Raw genomic sequence first — 18,826 nt, 5'->3', positions numbered from 1 at the left:
AATTGCTACGACGCTTAATTAATTAAATTTAAAAGAATTGTAAAAAAACTCTCATAGGTTTCGCAAGTTACTACTCCGAATACTTTACCAACTTTGGTCATGTTCCTTGCAAATTCCGTTGGAGTGGAGCGAGGAATTTAATTTATGTTTTACATATTTATATAATATATTATCATATATGAGTGAATAAATGTTGTTTATATTTTAACAAAAAACATTGGGGTGCAAAAAAAGTAACAAGTAAATATTTTGTTTTGTTGGCTTAAATCTTTAACTATTACCATGGTTTGAAATTGCAAGAATTCTTCAAGGTTTATCGCTCCATTATCAAAAAGGTTCTGTTTTATGATAAAACAATGAAATTATTACATTTTTATTTTACGAAATAATAAGTGTTGCTTTTTTTACTCCTCCATATATTTTTATAGGTGCAGGAACGCATGATATGTGGTGCAAATACTTTGAGAGTGGGATATGTTACTAAGAAAATATTCAGGTCAAACTTAGTTAAATTCTTGAGTTTTGGTAGATGTTAGGCAATGAATTCTGTTTGTTGAATGCACTCTTTTCTATTCGATTTTACTTAATAAAGGAATTTTATCTACTATTTGGTTGTGAAAGTAGTTGCTTTATATAATTTATAAAAAAAATCATCTTTTATCATTCATTTTGAATTCTCGATCAAGCAGTGGCTCAGTTTTAACAACTATACAGGCTGTAGAAAATATCGCGCAGGTAAAAAGCCTGGGATTGGGATTGGGACCTGGAGTTTCGGACTATTCGACGTAAGTGTTGTATTTGTTAAAATAATAAGTTAGTAACAATGAAGCAGAGTTGCTTCATAAAGAGTTTTTGAAAAATTATCTAGCATAAACCCACCAGACCTGAAGCACTTCGTCAATATTAAAGTACATTGCAGGTGCTTTCAGTAATTTTCAGCTATTTATTATAAAAAATGTTAATGTAAATTCATTTGACAATCAATGAAAGGCACATGTTATCACTTACTTTTTAATCTAGAATTTGTTTTTGTGAAAATATGGAGTAAGGCTTTCGTTTTTCCATTTTATTGTCTGACGATGTTTTCAAATTTAAGAAAACTGTAAGAAAAACATATTGGATTTTTGCTCTTTTTACAGGGTGCTGTAGCGTTTGTGTAACTTTATGTAATATGATTGTTTCTATCGTTGAATTTCATCGCGAGGATTTTGCATAATTATTGCGAAAATATTTTGGGCCTCAGTAGTTACCACGCACGCCCCTGTCGAGCGCATATCCATGTCCAATTGGAATCCATTAACTCCGTTCTGACACATCATTCAAACTAATTTGGTACTGGTGCTCGCGCACAATGGGTCCGACTTTTTCAAAAACAATCGCGGACAAAGGGGCGTAACCCTTCCATATTGAAACACTTACAGATGAACGCGATTGAAATTTTAAATGATTGTTTGTGGGCCATCTGACCAATAGGCCTTACACTAACGAACCATTTAAATTTTACTATTTTACAAAATTAATTGTAGATCTCATAATTTTAATTGAATTGAAACCAATTTAGTTAAATTTCTTCTCGCTGTTGTGCGTTAATGATATTGTATTTTGCCTCAAACTTTGACGATACTCTTCGATGTCTCGATTCTATAAAATAAAATAAAATTAAATAAGTTTGTACTGCAGTTGGGACTATGGCGGACATCTAAATCCATATACATACGACATCATATTCGAGGAGGAAGTGTATGTTATTGTCTAGCTCCACGAAAGTATGCTGCAGTATTGCAGGTGTTAAAATCACGTCAATGTTCTTCCAAGATAGAAAGAAACTACCGAGGTGCCCTATCGATGATAGAATGCCGAAATGAACTAACCTTAAAATGCCATAGGTTCCGGATATGCACAACAGTATCCCTGCTTAGTGGTGAAAAGAATCTCAAAACTAGGATCTAACATCCTCGATTCTGAAAACCTGAATGCCCTAGCACCATGTTTGAACTTGATAGGGGGAGAGAAAATTGGGAGTTGTCTGAAATGGACCAACTGATTGCAGTGGAAGGTCAGGTATAACTAAAGTGACCATTTATTTTTTAACTCAAAACGGGCCAAATAAAATTAAGCTTCAGGTTAAACGTCTGGCGGGAAATTGAAATTTTAAACAGTATTTTTTTTAATTGTAGCCAAATTAGGCAAAACTTGGAAGGGGTTTTCGATTTCGCGACAATAAAAAATATTTATTTACGTTACTCTAAATCGAGATTTAAAAACTGTTTAAAATTTAAATTTCCCGCCAGACCTTTACATTTAGCCTTCAGGCTAACAAAGAAAATAAACACAACTGTTTAATTTTCTTTATTTAGAATAAGTGTTACTTAATGGAATTATACACTATAATTATTTTCATATTAATTAAGTAATTAAAAAAATAATAAGTAGTGAAAAATTAAAATCAATCACCAGCTTTACTAACCAAGGAACTTTGATCTGTCAATAATTATTAAAATATATGCAACGCATTTTTTTAAATTGTTTTTATACTTTTCAGAGGAACAAATTTGCTTTAATAAAGTTTGCGATGACATTAAATAAGAATAAAATTCTTGGCACGTTTTTTTTACATTAACCTTAGTATTCAACATCGCTTTCAACACTGGAACCTGTAAATGATTTTTTTCGGATGTCCACAGTTTGTTCATGAGAGGAAAGACTCTTTCTACTGGAGCATTTGTTCCAGGTCGACATAAAATGTATTCAATTAAAATACAAAAATTTTCATGTTTAACCAAGTCTTCATTAATATTAGTGGCATTATCTTTTAGTTTCACAACTACGAATAGTAAATGGAAGAAACTGGTTCATCTGTTTCTGTGCCAAATTGTCTTTGAGTTGATTGATTTCTTTTGGCGCATCAATTGCCGATACAGTCTGACCCTCGACCTTCAATACAGCTTGATGAAAACTTGCTGACTGAGCGTGTAAAAAATTAAGCCATAATTCTGACGTGGGATCTTCAAAAAAGTTTTTCAACAATTTGGGACATTTTTCAATGCTCAAAAAATAGTCTTTTAACGGTTGGAACATTTTTAAAACTCTCCAAAGCAGGCATAAGCGCAAGCAACCTGGTTTTACTGTAGCCAAGCATTTGGTGATGTTCTATTTCAGCTTCAGCGCAAAACTCCTTGAGAGCTTCCACTCGCACCGTGTAAATATAAAAAAATGAATATATTTTGACAATAATGCTTTTGTAGTCTAAAGGTAGATCATCTGCAGCGGATTTTATTGCATTGTGAATTATATGAGCTCCACATCCAATACCTATCAACGTTTTTTTCAGAGATGATTGTAACTTGGCTAATACATTGTTAGTTCCTTGCCTAGCTACACCTTCAAAATTGACATTAGCATTGTCACCACAAAATGCCACGACTTTTTTTGTCAAATTATTATCTATTAATACTTGATGTAAATAATCTACAATGAAGTCAGAAGTTTCACCTGGTTGTTCTTGGATGTCTAAAATTTTTACTTGCACACCTTCATAAGGTTGAAAAAAGCGCACTACGAAATGATAAATTTTTTTGTTACCGTGGTTTGAAGCGTCGTTTAAAATTGTTATACAATTGGACTTATTAAGATCATCTTTTAAACTGTCGATCGCTGAACGCCCTAAAACATTTACCACAATAGTTTCGGTTTTTGTACGCGCGCATGTGAATTTGGAACGAAAACTGACGCCTTCTGCAGCAGCAATATCCAAATCCTTTGAAGTTGGCGCGTTTGGGTTCTTGATAAAGTTTAACATTGAAGAACTGGAAGCAGCGGCACGATCGGCATTTTTATGTTTTTCTGACTTCAAATGCTGTTCAATATCACCAGCACCACTATGGGAAACACTAAACTCTGTGCGACACTTTTCGCATCTGACATCTGAAGGAGTATTAGTTTGCTTAATAAAAGGGTATTTTGCTTGTAAGTTGACATTAAATGAACACTTGCGTTTCGGCATAACTATAGGCAAACATCCAAAACAATATAAAAAAATAATTATATAGCAGTTTATCACTAAACTACTTCATAAACGTTACGTAAAAACAAAACAATAACGAGAAGTCTGAGTGCGTGCCCGGGAATAGCCTAATAAACAGTAACGAACAGCGTGCGCGGGCGGGTGGGGGGAATCACCGATTGACAGTGATGCGAATCGTCTGTGAATCCCGCCCGCGCGTGTTTCGTGAGCTACATGATGTAAATTATATGTTACACCTCTTCTATGAAATCAATATACGTAGTCCCCCTTCTAGTCGCTAGGTGGCACCACAGCTTTAAAGCAGAGCCAAAAAACTGTGGAATAACTTACCATGGACGGTATATTCGCCATCTATGGTCTTAACCTCATTCCTCTTTTTGTGCTTTGGTGGCACATGTTCATTTTTATTCGGCGTCGGTGTTTTCAGCTTTTTTCAGCGTTTTTGGAAGTTAAATGGAGAAGTACAAGTGAGATTTACGTTATTCCTTATCGGATGAAGAAAGAACCTACCTACGACGAAAGATTAAATCTTTCCATCCGCGATTACATAATCGCTAGTGGCGTGGTTCCCATCAACGAGATTTTCTTACAATTGGGAGACGATTTCTTCATCGTCCGGGTTCCGATCGGAATCCCCAGAACTCGAAAGACCCCCCATATTTCCCACTTATACGACAGCAGTCGTATGTAAGTGTTTCACAATTGGAAGCAATCCTTTTGTGAGGGGGTCGGCCATACATATGGTTTTATATTTTTTCGACATCGAAAAAATAGAGTTTTCTGGCTCGTCCGGCTATGGATGAGGCGCCCGGGATACTGGGACATAATGAACAATTTTTTATGGCTGTTGGAATGCATTTACTCCATCGTAAGTATATTTTTTAGGCCCTTCAATTAATTCTGATGTCATTGTTGAGCCCCTTGAGACGGATTTAAAGCAAAATGGCCTTTAAGCTATGGGGTCGATAGTCCCAACACAAAGTTTGATGTGTCATGACATTTTGGCAAGTCAGATTAATACCTTTTTGAAATCCGGTGTGTCCGAAGATTGTCTCAGTGACCTTTTGCGTTGATATCCTGTGCCGAAGAATTGCCGCTCAATAACTCTCCTAAATTGAATGTGCAGATGAAATCTGCCATCAACAAAGGTGGAAAGAAAAGGGATGAGAGACTGACTGCAACAAGGGGTGCTTTGATGGTGGTTGGTAGGACGCTCTTGACCTTGCTTTTGAAACCGGTTAAGGATGAGTAGTACTTACTTCTCATCGAAATGTTGAGTAATGCAATATTTGTTTTAAGCAAAATACACCATTTAGGTTCAGTATATAGAAGTTCAGCCGCGTTAAGCCTTTCGCTGCATGTATGAAGGAAGTGCTCGTTGATGCTTCTTTGCACTCTTGTTTATATGGAGAAGATTTGGCTGATAGGCTCAAATCAATCAGATTAGCTGCAGATTAGTGGCCGAGTTAAAGTCAGGTGCATCCGGAACAAGGCTTTTATAGCATACAAATTTAAACTCGACCGTCCCACTTCGTTCCCGGAAGTTGCAAGGCTGAAGTGGGTGAAAGTCATTGTACCCTCAAAAGAGGGAATACAGGAAGGTTCGAGAGGAAAGGGGGTGGAGTTGTGTCCCCAGGAAAAAATAGTAAGTACTTTTGTTGAAAGATTGCACGAGTTTCGGAACATTTGGAACTCTAGAACTCAAGATGCACAGATTCTACCTTGGTTAGATGGATATAAAATTCCATTTGCGAGGCCAGTTATACAGGACTTGATTACGACAGATCCTGTTTGGTCCCAACAAGAAAAAGATTCAATTTGTAATGTGGTCAAACACCTGTTAGAGATAAGTGCAATTGCAGTTTGCGAACCTTGTAAGAATCAATTTATTTTACAGATCTTTTTGGTTTCAAAATTGGATGGTTCGGTTTGATTAGTTTTAAATTTAAAGAAACTGAATGCTTTTATTGACACTTATCATTTTAAACTGGAAGACAGAAAATTAGTAGAAACACTCTTCACAAGGAAGTCCTTTATGACCACTCTGGACTTGAAAGAAGCTTACTTTCTAGTCCCAATAATTGAAAATCAAAAGAATTTTCTAAGATTTTATTTTGATGCTCTCTGTTATCAGTTTAACGTGTTACCCTTTGGTTTATGCACCGCCCCGTGGGCCTTTACAGAATTAATGAAATCTGTGGTTTCTTATCTCCCTGCCAAGGCTTTTCCCTCAATAGTTTATTTAGATAACTTTACTATTTGGTGATAGTTAGCTATCCTTAAAAAATGTTCCAGTAACTTGCAACACACTGATTAGGTTGGGTTATGTTATTAATTATAAGAATGTTTTACATCCTTCGAAATCCCGTAAATTTTTAGGTTTTGTTTTTTTGAATCCCACCACTTGTTTTTTCTGATGAGTAAGTAAGTTTTGCAATTTGAACCGTTGCGAAATAAGAGTCTTTGCCGAGCTTTGTGCTGTGCTAGTTTTCAGTTTGCCCAGCAGTTTGTTACAGTTGGGTATATACTAAGAATTTTTGAGAGAATCAAATATCTAGCCCTTCAAGACTCTGTCGATAATTATGATATTTGGATGATAATTCCTTGTAATTTACGGAGGGATTTTATGTGATGGCTAAAAAGTTTACAGAATCCTGAATGCCCTGTAAGGCAGCAATGTTACAAACTTGAGATTTTCTCAGATGGTACTCCTTTGGGTTGGGGAATTGTGCCAGAGAACTTTGGAGTCCTAGGGAAGCTCAGTTTCATATTAATGCACTAGAATTAACTGCGGCCTCATTTGGTCTCTAATGCTTCGCCTCGTATTTGACTAACTGCGAGACACTTTTGAGGATTGATAACACAACTGCTATTTTGTATGTAAATAGAATAGGGTGAGTAAAATTTCCTGTTTTAAACGAAATTTCGAGGCGCCTTGGGGTTGGTGTGAAGAAAGGAGGTTATGGGTTAAAGCATCTTACATTCGATCTTCCGATAATTTTGAAGCGCATAAGGAACCCACGAATTTGAATTTTGATGGTGAATGGTACCTTTCGGACAATGCTTTTGCTAAAATAACAAGCAAATTTGGATTCCCATAAATCGAACTGTTTGCTTCTCGCCTAAGTAAGAAATGCGGAAAGTTTATTTCCTAATTTCCAGATCCGGAGGCATCTAATGAAGACTCGTTTACTGTTTTTTGGAGCGACAGTTTCTTCTATGTTTTCCCCCCGTTTTGCTTGTTGCCACTTGTTTTACGAAAAATCAAGGCTGATTGAGCTACAGGGATCGCAGTAATCCCTTACGGGCACAGCCAGCATTGGTTTGCTTTTTTTTCATGGGAGGCGTTGTAGTTATTTATTGTTTCTAATTCCAGACAAATTACCTTCTTCTTTTGACAGGAGAGGTCACCCTTTGTGGAAATCCCTTACCCTGGCTGCAGGGATTTTGTCAGGCAAGCATTCCAGAAGATTTGCTGGATATTTTTCTATCATCTGTTCAGAGCGCTACCTTGAGGCATTTAATACCTGCATGCATTTAAACTTTGGTGGAGCTTCTACGAAAGGAGGGGAGTGGAGTGTTATTACTTCTCACCTAGGCTGTATTGGATTTCCTTACTATTCATTTTAGACAAGGCAAGTCCTATGGCTCATTGAGTTCTTTCAGTGCAGCACGGCCTTATTTTTGGATCAGGTTTATTTAACAATGCAAATCTAACTAGGTTTTTTAAGGTGTTTATAATCTAAGGCCAAGTAAACCAAGATATAACAGCACTTGGGGCCCTAGTTATGTCCCTGACTTTGTAAAAGGGTTACGTTCTAATGACTTGTCATTAAAGCAATTAACTGTCATTAAAACAATTAAATTAGTTTCTCCTACTGAAGTTAACGATTGTACATAGAGTCCAAACGCTCTCTCTTATAGAATTGGTCAACATAAAATCATTTCCAGATGGATTAGAAATTAGAATAACGAATCAAATTAAGATTTCAGCTATAAATAAGACTCGACCTGTTTTTTAATTTTGCATAAATATGAAGATGTAAATCTTTGTGTGGTTTCAAATATATTATTGAGAGGGCCAGTGCTTTAAGAGGCAGTGAATCTCGTTTACTCATTACATTTAAAAAGCCTTGTAGGGCAGCAACTATACCCAACAAAAGTAGATGAATAAAGATAACTTTAGAAGATAGTGGTGTCTACACTTTTATTTTTACTGTTCACAGAACTCGACATGCCTCAACATCGTCTGCGTTTTGTAAAGGTGTTTCAATTGATATGATTGGAAAAACGGCAGATTGGTGAGAATGCTCTAAATGTTTTCCCCTTTTATATAATAGACCTATTTGTACAGCAAGTGCAGGCCTTTTTGTTAATGCCACATTTGGGACATAGAATTTTTCAGAAGGTTTGTTTTCTCGGATAGCCATTTATTTTGTATTTGTACTCGAGGCTTTCATAAACTTTCTGGATTTCCTTATATAGCCGAATAAAATCGTTTTATAACAAATTTGCTGAGTTGCCTTTGAAAGTCTACGTATATTGATTTCATAGAAGAGGTGTAACATATAATTCAATGATCAAACGAACTTACCTGGTAAGTGAAGTTCGATCGTAATTATATGTTACACCTCTTCGTAGAAATCACCCATTCCCGCCCAATTTACTGTTCTGAACAGTACTAAAATGCCCTTTGGCAAATTTATTATAAACGGGCTTTAAAATAGAATGAGGTTAAGACCATAGATGGCGAATATACCGTCCATGGTAAGTTATTCCACAGTTTTTTGGCTCTGCTTTAAAGCTGTGGTGCCACCTAGCGACTAGAAGGGGGACTACGTATATTGATTTCTACGAAGAGGTGTAACATATAATTACGATCGAACTTCACTTACCAGGTAAGTTCGTTTGATCATTGAATTTTCGCGCTGTTTCACAAAACGGGACAATTTCGCGTCCCGGAGCTTTGTTTGGGGACAACGGGACAGGTGACCTATAAAAGGGACAGTCCCGTTCAAAACGAAAAAGAGAAATTCAATCTTAGATTTACAGTTCTCATTTTTCGTTCCAGTCATCGATTAATATGTGCAACGTCAATCCTACAAATGAAGAATGAAGAAATGTTGAAATTACGGAAGTTAACTAGTTGAAATAATATTCTTACTATAATGTAAATGAAAATACAAAATGCAAATAAACATAAGCCACCTAAAAGAAAAATTCAGATGATCCCCAGTTAAAAATGAGATGTTTTAACTGTACCTTTCAAAGACAAAGATGTTTACGTTTTATACGTACCTAGAAATAATCTGTTGCGGTGCCAAACTCAAGAATCCAAAAAAATAACGCCAGTCATGCACAGAATGATACTGACCATTCTCAAGGTTTCTACAATTAATAACAGGCTGCCGTTTGTTGGTAGAAATGTAGTCTATGCTGCTTCGGTTCTCTCTTAGCTAAGCAGTTACGTAGGATGATTTATTTCGGTTTTGTAATTAACAAAAAAACAAATGAACTCGTACTATTGCACGTCCGCTAGATCAAACTAATGGATGTTCCAGTCAAGTGGGAGGCAAGCCGATTCGAACGAATCGTGGTTTTTTTCAACCAGTTAATTGTGATAAATGAGCTTTTACTAGCGTTCGTTATGATCTTCTTCGTTTGTTTGATTAATTTATGTTCGCCTGCTACCTTGAATTTTCTTTTGTTACGAGATGAAAAGACACAGATAATATTTTGCTATTCATATTGTTTTTCGTCATGGCCATTTCTGTTTGATAACTCAATTACATACATAATGGTGTCTGTTTCAAAACTTGAGTGAGTTAAAAAAGTAAAGCGCGAAAGTAACAGCATTAAATTCATTTTTTCGATTCAGCGGAGAACTTTGAAGGGCGTAAAGTAATTTTTGCCCAAAAGATTTGAAGTTATTCGTAGTGAGAAATTTTATTAAAATCAATACTTGTGTGTATAATGTAAAATGTAATAAGGTAAAAATGTAAAAATCGGTCTCTGTTGACGTGTTATGAAAACCAAAACAAATTAACTTGCGTAAAGTGTACAGAGATTAATGATTGTCGCTTTTGTCTTCTGTTAATTTTGTAATATCACAATTCCACAAATAATGGCGATTTCTGTTTTAATCCCCAAGCTAATTCACAAACTTCCTTCTTTGGTTAACAAAGCGTATTTTTTGTAGCAATTGTTCTGGGTTCTATTGAGTTATTATTTCTTCTACGATGAGTAAATTAGTAAATGAAATTTTGGTACTACAAAATTCTTTCTATTACTACTACGCAAAACACATTTCAGAACGTTTAGTGAACAGTAGTGATTAATTTTCATTCTTAAAATTCGCAGATAATGTCACAACTTACAGTGTAAAATCTTGATAGTATGGTAACTAATTCATGTTTTCCATTTCAATATAAATAAACTTTTCATTATCATTTTTGAGGTTTCCAATTTTAACGAATAATACATTTACTATTTATTCCAAATTCCTTCTATTTGCAGAAAATGTTACTTAATTACTGTTGTGTATGTTTTTTTATTTATACCACGGTGTTTAATCATAGTACGACGGAAATTATTTGACGAAAAATTTTTAACCACGCTATTTCAAAATTTTCACATCGTTATGGCTATATCCTTGACCCCACCGCCCTCAACACAGTTCCAAAATTCAAGGTTAATGCATGAAAGAGATAGGCCCTGTGTCAAAGCCCACTTTAACGCCGCGCACAGCCCCATTCATTAGAATCTTTTGAAGAAAAAAATCAACATGGAAACCTGAGACCCTAACAAAGCGAGGATATATCTACAAAAAGTACCACTAAATTTAAACCTGTTTTTAATGGCATAATATGGTACAGCTTGCCCAGAAGCAAATTTATAATATCCAGCCTTAGAACATGTTTATATACCGTTTATCCTTGTGGTTAAATATACGTAGTTAAAAAGTCTGCTTCGGTCCCAAATGATACGTGTCGACGGAAATTACCCCGACGTTATTAAAACATTGTTGGAGACACAGTACTAATTATATGCTTGTCAACCGGTACAGCTTACCTTTCGCAAAACGATAATCTTTTATTGTGATTGTGAATTTATTGAATATGATAGCAATATTAGCGAAGTTATTTTATACAAATTAAAACTGTGTAAACAAATTTTTTTTCAAAGCAGAAGCTGTTTAAGCAATTAATATTATTTTAAAATCGATGCTGTTTCTTTGTTCGCCCCAGTGGTAATTGGCAATTAGGGTCAAATGTTAATCGCATCAATAGTTTTTTAAATTATTTTAAAATAAGTGTAAACTTAATTAACTTCGCTTTTTTAGTAAATCTATCAGTTTTCCTGAAAACATAAAGGGTAATGGCGATATCGGGTGAAAATAAGCTATCATCCACGTATGTTCTAGCAATCATTTAAATCCTACAAAATTTCTATGAATAATAATAATAATAATAATAATAATAATAATAATAATAATAATAACAGTAATAATAATAATAATAATAATAATAAATGCAACAAACATTGAACATTTTAACAAGCAACAGACATAGAAGTCGTTCAATATGGTTTAACTAAAGTCGCATCTTAAGTTAAGTATTAATTAATTTCTTTGGTATAAACCTATTCTTTCTATATTCTGAGACTTTGTGATAAAATGCGTTTTTCTACTCCCTATTTTAAAATACCCAAGAACGTTAGCTTCGTCGAAAGGTACTTTAGTCGCGGGTTTAGGAGTGATCGAAAGTTTTCGATAGATTTTAGCCATAAGTTATACAGGTGCATTAAAAAACTAGTGAAAATTAAAATTTGGACTATAATAAATTATTTTTAGAGGATCTTTGATAAAAAAACATGTTTCTTGATTGTCTCATATGGCCCAACAACCCTAAAATTAAAATCAAATTTTTACCATTTTAATAATTCCCAGTGTTGTTAGCGATGGAACATTATTCGCTTTGTCTGGTTCCCACGCCGAGTTCATTGCATCGCATGTAAATTACTTAATAGCGCACATTAGCTGTGAAATCAGACATAAGTGTAACGACAGATATCTCGTACCACTTAAACAGGTTCGGTGTCACAACAACGTTCATTGAAATAAGAATTATTACGTTTTGACTGAACTTGTACACCTCTTCCATTGCACGGACAGCAATTTTCTACTCTGGCGTCTTGTCTATTTAGTCGCAAATAAATTAATTTTACTTTAAGAATTGCAATAAAACAACGGTCGTTTACAAAGTTTATCAATATCCTTTTTGTCCTATTATGTCAAGTTAAACCAACGGTGTAGGCACTTAAATCAGAGGAATTCCAACCCTTGTCATGCAAGGGCGGCGAAATTTATAGAATCTATCAAAGAAATCAGATATGTCAGATACGGTTTTTGAAATGTTGCCAAGCGGTGTTGTAACGATTTTTAGTTACCAAACTTTTTATAAACATTCAAACTGTCATATTAATTCCTATCTGCCATTGTTAATATATTGTTGAAGTTTTTAAAATGAGCTTACAATATCTTTTAAAATTATATTTTTAATAAGGTTACATTATATGAAAATATTAAGTTTAATAATAAAATTAAAATAACGAAATAATAGGAATTATATTCGATTAGATATATAAAATAAAATAATGGCAATGAAAAAGGTCATCAAAAATTATAAAAAAAATTGTATACTGATAAAATAGTTACGACCACCATTTGATCTCATCATCTCAAATCCCCCAAGAGTGAGTGTAATTTTTGGCCACGAATTTTTAAATTCTGCTTTTAGGGGGAAGTCTACTACTTTTTTATTTATGAAACAATTTTTAAAAAATTTAGAAGTACACCACGTGGTCAGTTTGAACTAAAAAAACGAAATTTTCAATATAGACGTTTGGATAAACTTATACAAAATCCAGAAGAAAAACAGTGGCTGTTTTGAGAAGTTATGAAAGCTCCACAAAATTATAAGCATGTCTAAACTAAAACTAAGGTTTTAACACACCAAATATGTGTAGTTTCTTGGCTTTTAAAACGGAAAGTTCATTAAAGTACTTTATTTCATTATATCTCTTAACATTCGTGTAGGTAGTACTGCTTTAAGAATTTTGTTAATTCCTCCTATAACTTATTATTTAGAAAATATTTTCCATTCTTGGAATCCTTTATTTTCTTCGACAAGCACTTTAATGAACGCAATTTTAATCTCGATGTGCTGGGTGTTAAAAAATCTTATCTTATGACAATGAAATGGTTTATGCTTGGAAGTATTTTCTGGTGCAATTTTCTTTTTATAAATTTCTACAAGTCTTTCGGCTGAAGTTTTTTTAACAATAAAAAAGGATAGCACTGGTTCCTCCAAAAAATGAAAATGATTTTCGAAGTTGCTATTGAAGCTAAAGTAAATTTGATACCATGATTTTTTACCGTTTTCACGTAAAAATGTAAAAACCGTTTTCAGTGTACGAAAAATGATATTGTTGTTTTGAATGTAACATTCCTTTTCCTGAATATGAAAGAAACAAAGTAGAGTAACAATTTTGTATTATTTTTCAATATAATCCCCTTAACTTTAATAAACTTATTACATCTCTTTATTAACAACTCAATCTCTTTAAAAAAATATTCTTTTAGTTTGTCTGCAAAACAAAGTAAAGCAGCCTCTTTTAACTCAACTTCGTCGTTCAACCGCCTTCCACGTAAGTCTTTTTTCATATCTGGACTGTAGGGAGGATCTGTTGGAACCCACACTCTAAAATGGCAGCTTGTGCTACACCAGCAGTATAGTCAGGTGCATTATCGTGCAGAAGACGCACGCCAGTGGTCAGTTTTCCTCGACGTTTTACACGTATGGAGTCTCGCAATTTATGTAATAATGTTGCGTAATATTTACCAAAAGATCGTGGCCATCACCTTTTTTGTTGACTGGCAGACTCTGAATTTTCTTGGAGGTGCTTCACCCTTACGACGCCACTCCATTGATTCTTTTTTCGATAGAGTGTCATTATAGAGAACCATAGTTTCATCTCCCGTCACAGAGTCCAAAAAAGACCGCGCACACTCGACAGGGCGTTGTTTTTGAATAGCCGAAAGGTTTTTAGGAACCCATCTTGCACTAACCTTATGCATACCTAAATGATCATGCAGGATTCGACGAACAGTTGCTTCAGAAAGCTTAGTAATTTTTGAGATTTCCTTGACCTTCAAACGTGGATCCTCAATACCACCTCTTCCACAATCGCAACAATATCTTCCGTTATGACCTCCACTGGTCGACCAGTTCTTGAATTATCTTCAAGGGACTCCTGCCCCATTCGAAAACGTTTTGCCCATTCTTTTACTACAGAATACGAAGGAGAACTTTGGCCGTACACACCATCCAGCCTTTCTTTAATAATTTTAGGTGCTAACCCTTCTTTTGTCAAAAACTTTATGACTGCTCTATACTCAATTTGTTATTTTTTCGGACACGTATTGTTTAAAATGCTGTCAGTAAAAAACTAAGACTTCAATTTTTTTTTCGCAGCCTACTAAGATATATATTTAAAAGAAGACAAAGTTTTATCGCGATACTGGAGCTCCATCTATGTCAGGCAGGGAAATTTTGGCTCTAGCCTCGTAAATGGAATAAAAGAAAATTATTAATAAGAATTATTACTAACTGTGTGTTCCCCTCACCCCTTTCTTTCTCTCTTTTTCTCAGGCCTTTCGAAAATCTTGTATTTCGGAAACGAAGATACTTTAAAAAAGTTTCCCTGTGAAATATCGGATACTTTTTTTTTAAGTAACAAATTGTCGTTTATTCATTTTCCCTTCCTTCTCAGGAAAATGGATTGTAGTTAAAAATGTAACTTATATTACATCGGCCATCCTCTGTATTCCTCGCGTTTATCATATGCTTATATCACACAAAATGCAGATGCAGAGAAATTCACAGGCGAGCGGTCAGCGACCGCCGATGGACCTCTTACTTGTAAAAGTGACCACGAAGGCAAACAACATGAAATTGTGCCAAGAGTAATTATTAAGAATTTCAAAGGCTTGTCCGACGCCACGGTAATGTGTATATGAAAGATAAAAGCGCTTGGAACATGGGCGGGGCAGCGAAATTATTGCAAAATTAAGTAACGCAAGTTGGGAAATAAAGATAATACTTTTTTTTTATAATAAAAGGCAAGGCGGCGATTCGTTAGTCGCGAAACGCGAATCTAGCCCATGCACGTGAAGCGAGGCGGGCATTAATTTTAATTTTTGTCGTCATTTATTGATCTATAAAACAAACCACATTAAGCAAGCAAAACTTTAAATTTACGAACACAAATGGGCCGGCTGCGTTTTTTATGAAGTAATAACAGCAAGAGATTAACACAGATAAAGAATATTGGCAGGGGGCAAGCAGAAGGGGAAGTATTCATTAATGGCCAGCAATTTAGTGTACGAAACTATCTTTGATTCAGGTTCAGTTAATTATAAGGCCACGCTAAAAGGACGCTGAAAGATTTTGATTGCGAAGCACTTTAGTGATGAAATGATTTGGAAATTCACGTTTTGACTCTTTATAAAAAAAAAAACAACGGTTATTTCAAAACAGAAAAAAATTATGGATATAGGGCTAGGCACCCTGTATGTACAGAATGGGCCACTTTCTTAAAATGATAGAAGAAAATTAATGTCAGTGTCTTTGGCTCAGTTTCACGATGTTACATTTTTACATAGAGTTTAATGGTGTGAGTATAGTAGTTTTAAAGTGAAAATATAGCAGTTCTTTGAAAAAAACATAGAACTTTGAACAAATAGGCTTTGGGCTGTGTGACCGTAATACAGAAAATAAATGCGTACTAACTTTAGTTTTTGCTACTCCTTTTCATGTTCTTAACGGCACTGAGAACTATTATTTCTTGTAACTCATAGGAAGTTGATGGTGTTATATGATGATAATTTGATGAATAGTTTATGGCCTTTTGTTCTTAAACTCTTTTCGACTTTTATAAACCAAACTATCACAACCGATTCTTCTAAAAGTTATAAACCATTACGCAATTATCGAAAGAGGTAAAAAGTCGAGCAAAATATCAAGTATGTTTTTTGGGAAAGGTAAGAACAGAAAATTTGTCACAACGAAAAGGTTACAGCGGTTTGTTAAAAACAAAACTTTTTCGGTGCCAATTTTCGTCTATCTCTTTTAGAATTTTAAATGTTTCCAATTTGGTCCGTCCTATACAATAATCTCAGTTTCCCATAAATTATCTATTTATCTAAGAGTATTTTCTTTTCAAAAGACCCACGGCGAAGGAACTAAAACTAATTTAGATAAAGCATGTGATTTTGAGAGAGTTAGCTGAGCTGTTGGCACTTCCATACTCCACTTCCAGATTTTCTCGGTGGTGATGGTTTTGATTATAATTTAAAAAAAATGTCGATTGGACAAGTTTTATATCTATATATATATATATATATATATATATATATATATATATATATATATATATATATATATATATATATATATATATATATATATATATATATAAACATAAAAATGGTATATAACTAAGCACCTTAGTAAGCTACTTTGCGTCCATACGGTTGTGGGTAATAATTTTTTACTTTATAGCTCCTTTCCTCGTTTCGTTTTAAACGCTATTAATTTCAGAATTATGTCGCTTTCTGAACTTTCCGCTTCCGCGCATATATCCGGTCTTTGATGTGACCGCAAAAATTTTATATTAAAGGATTGAAAGCTGCGAGATGGGTTATGAATGTTTATACGAATGGAATTTAGAACATAAAACGCAAATAATATATTACGAATCCAGTTTAATAACGCCATTTCAGTCATGAGTTTAATTTGGCTGAGCGCAGCGGAGCGAGTGCTTAGTAAACGCGTGCAGACTATACTTGTTCTACGTCCAGGGTACATATTTGCAAAACAACACGAATACTTTTACTAAGTGATATTGGTAAAAAACAACTTAATTGTTACAAGTCAATAAATCTGCTTGTGATTTTCATATGTCACGAATATATCCTATAATTACTAATAATCATAATATCAATAATCATTAGGAAAATCTAATTATTCTTCATTCATCTTAATTGTATCATAAATCGACTCTAAATTGTTAACGCAAAAATAATAATAATAATCATTAGAATTAAAATGAAACCTCACTGTAAATTGTTGGATCCTCTATTTTTTATGAATTCATGAATATAGGCTTCTTTATAAATATTGAAAAAAAAGGTACCTAATAGTTCACATAACTGAAGAATTTGTTATAAGTTTTTATAATTGCTAAAAGCGATGCGTAATAGCCCCTAACAAATAAGTTTTAATTAAAATACGGCAAAAAGGTTATTTTGCACTTTCTAATTCGGATAGTGAGATGTCGATTGTTGTTGTTAAGGTATGAAAAAAATGATATAAATTTTTTTAAAACTTTCATCGGTTTCAAAAGTAGCTACCGACTGAAATTTATTTATAAAATAAATTAAATTAATTTTAGAAATTTTTTGTTCTCCTCTTTTTTAATTGTTTTGTTAGTTAGAATATATAACGTTTTAATAAACAACAAATATTCCCCGTATTCACAATAGTTCGTTGCTTTAAGACAAGGCTGGCATAACTCATCATCATTTTACAATTTTAAGTTTAGGTTATTTTGACAGCTTTGGTATAATAACATTTAAGAAAAAAATTTAACTGAACAAATAATCGTATTGTAATTTTTGATAACCAAAATTCTATGGATATTTATATTAATTGTATATAATAATATATTTTATTCCTTAATTTCACTTCAGTTCTTATAATCAGAATAAGCTTTGTGCCTAAAAGATCTAGAATGCCCATAAATAAAGTGGTGGCTAAGTGGCCTCACAGCATATGTTTTTGAAGACTTATGTAAAGTTGGACTTGATAAATGACTTTTATAAATATTATTCAGCATACGTATTCTGAAACATTGTGTTATGTTGTGTAGTCGTTAAGTATTTAACATTATACGCAAGCTATTCAAGTTTGGTCTATTCTCACTTATAAAACCAAGAAACCATAAAATCATTGGAATGGATCTTTGCGCCTCTTGAGTAAAGTGCACTAGCTTTTGAGGCATGCATATTGCATATCAGCTAACCTGTATACATTTCTCTACATTGTGAAATATAATTGAATCGAATATAAATATAGGTGTTAAATCTCGCAGCCTATTGTACGCCGTAGGTAACCTAAATGTCTCATTGTCACTGCCTCATACTAAATATTTATCACCGAAGATGACAATACGACTCGCGTCTAGAACTGATTGTTACAAACGACCTTCTATTGAGATTTGCATTTTTCGCAAAGAGCACATCATCGAGACCGGGTTATATGCACGTGTGTAATTACGATATTTTATGTTTATGTGCGTGCGCTCCGATCGCCCTGGTAATGCATTCGAACCTCCCACGCATCTCGCGCAAGTGTTGCATACAGACAATAAAAATTTAAACGCGCATTACGGTCAACAATGGCGATTTTAAGACCCACGTGTGCATATCGAGGGTACAATTCCGATTTTTCCCTAATTATTACGCAATAGTGGCGTTTTTTGCGTAATGCCACTGTGACGGTCGTTGCTTCCATTATTCTGTTATTCAAGGTGCAGATCAAATAGTCAGTTTTGATTACGCTACTTCGTTACGGTTTCGCTGAGGACATGAAGCAGACCTGGGGTGCAGGGACGATCAAGACTATTCCCATTATAATTGGAGCGACCGGGGAAATTCCAACGAAGCTGGCACGGAATCTG

At 34.2% G+C, this 18,826-nt stretch overlaps 1 protein-coding gene and 2 long non-coding RNA genes across 4 annotated transcripts in view; 2 read left to right on the top strand and 1 right to left on the bottom strand.

Moving 5' to 3' along the window:
- LOC132700060 (rho GTPase-activating protein 20-like) overlaps positions 1-18,826 on the top strand; it is a 280,908-nt gene that overhangs the window by 24,855 nt on the left and 237,227 nt on the right. The gene's annotated exons all lie outside the window — the stretch shown is intronic.
- LOC132700064 (uncharacterized) overlaps positions 1-18,826 on the bottom strand; it is a 61,397-nt gene that overhangs the window by 34,959 nt on the left and 7,612 nt on the right. The gene's annotated exons all lie outside the window — the stretch shown is intronic.
- Positions 4,258-7,655, top strand: LOC132699832 (uncharacterized). Of its 2 annotated transcripts, XR_009618561.1 has the most exons (4): positions 4,258-5,669; positions 5,723-5,898; positions 7,187-7,346; positions 7,401-7,655. It is a non-coding gene; the product is annotated as an uncharacterized LOC132699832 (long non-coding RNA). The 2 variants fall into 2 exon arrangements; XR_009618560.1 differs by lacking the exon at positions 5,723-5,898.

This window comes from Cylas formicarius, unplaced genomic scaffold (assembly GCF_029955315.1).
Source record: "Cylas formicarius isolate icCylForm1 unplaced genomic scaffold, icCylForm1.1 PGA_scaffold_3__17_contigs__length_32017465, whole genome shotgun sequence".
In the NCBI taxonomy this organism is placed as follows: Eukaryota; Metazoa; Arthropoda; class Insecta; order Coleoptera; family Brentidae; genus Cylas; species Cylas formicarius.
This window is presented reverse-complemented; position numbering and strand designations above follow the sequence as displayed.